We start from the raw sequence: 1,054 nt of genomic DNA on the forward strand, positions 1-1,054 counted from the left end.
TGTGTGATAATGCTTCATGCAAAACGAGATCCACACGGCACTAAGTCACTTCATTCACAACTTCAAGTTATATTGAATTTTAAACTGGGCAAATTGTAAATGTGACTGTGTGCTGTGAGTGTAGGCTTGGAATCTATCTATCCATCTATCTTTCTGTCTATCTATCTGTCTATCTATCTATCTATCTATTGCTGGATGCCTTATTCCCACAAGGCACAAACACATCACCACAACATCACCCCATCCTCTGGCTTTTGGCTGCCCTCCCTCCAACTCACCCCCCCCTGTCTCTTATATCTCTCCATCAGGTGAACATTAACATGTCATAGGCAGAAATAAACTGCTAAGGTAGGGGTGCTAAGGAGCCTTTTTAGCCATCAAGTATACATGCTGCTATTAACAGATAATGTTGTATGGTAGTTGTATGGTAGTATGGTAGATAATGTTGTATGGTAGTTGTATGGTAGTATGGTAGATAATGTTGTATGGTAGTTGTATGGTAGTATGGTAGATAATGTTGTATGGTTGTTGTATGGTAGTATGGTAGATAATGTTGTATGGTAGATAATGTTGTATGGTAGTATGGTAGATAATGTTGTATGGTAATATGGTAGATAATGTTGTATGGTAGTTGTATGGTAGTATGGTAGATAATGTATGGTAGTTGTATGATAGTATGGTAGATAATGTTGTATGGTAGTATGGTAGATAATGTTGTATGGTAGTATGGTAGATAATGTTGTATGGTAGTTGTATGGTAGTATGGTAGATAATGTTGTATGGTAGTTGTATGGTAGATAATGTTGTATGGTAGTTGTATGGTAGTATGGTAGATAATGTTGTATGGTAGTTGTATGGTAGTATGGTAGCTAATGTTGTATGGTAGTTGTATGGTAGTATGGTAGATAATGTTGTAGGGTAGTTGTATGGTAGTATGGTAGATAATGTTGTAGGGTATTTGTATGGTAGTATGGTAGATAATGTTGTATGGTAGTTGTATGGTAGTATGGTAGATAATGTTGTATGGTAGTTGTATGGTAGTATGGTAGATAAT

This window comes from Coenobita brevimanus, chromosome 91 (genome assembly GCF_032717465.1).
Source record: "Coenobita brevimanus isolate Jiangsu-jjx chromosome 91, ASM3271746v2, whole genome shotgun sequence".
NCBI lineage: Eukaryota > Metazoa > Arthropoda > Malacostraca > Decapoda > Coenobitidae > Coenobita > Coenobita brevimanus.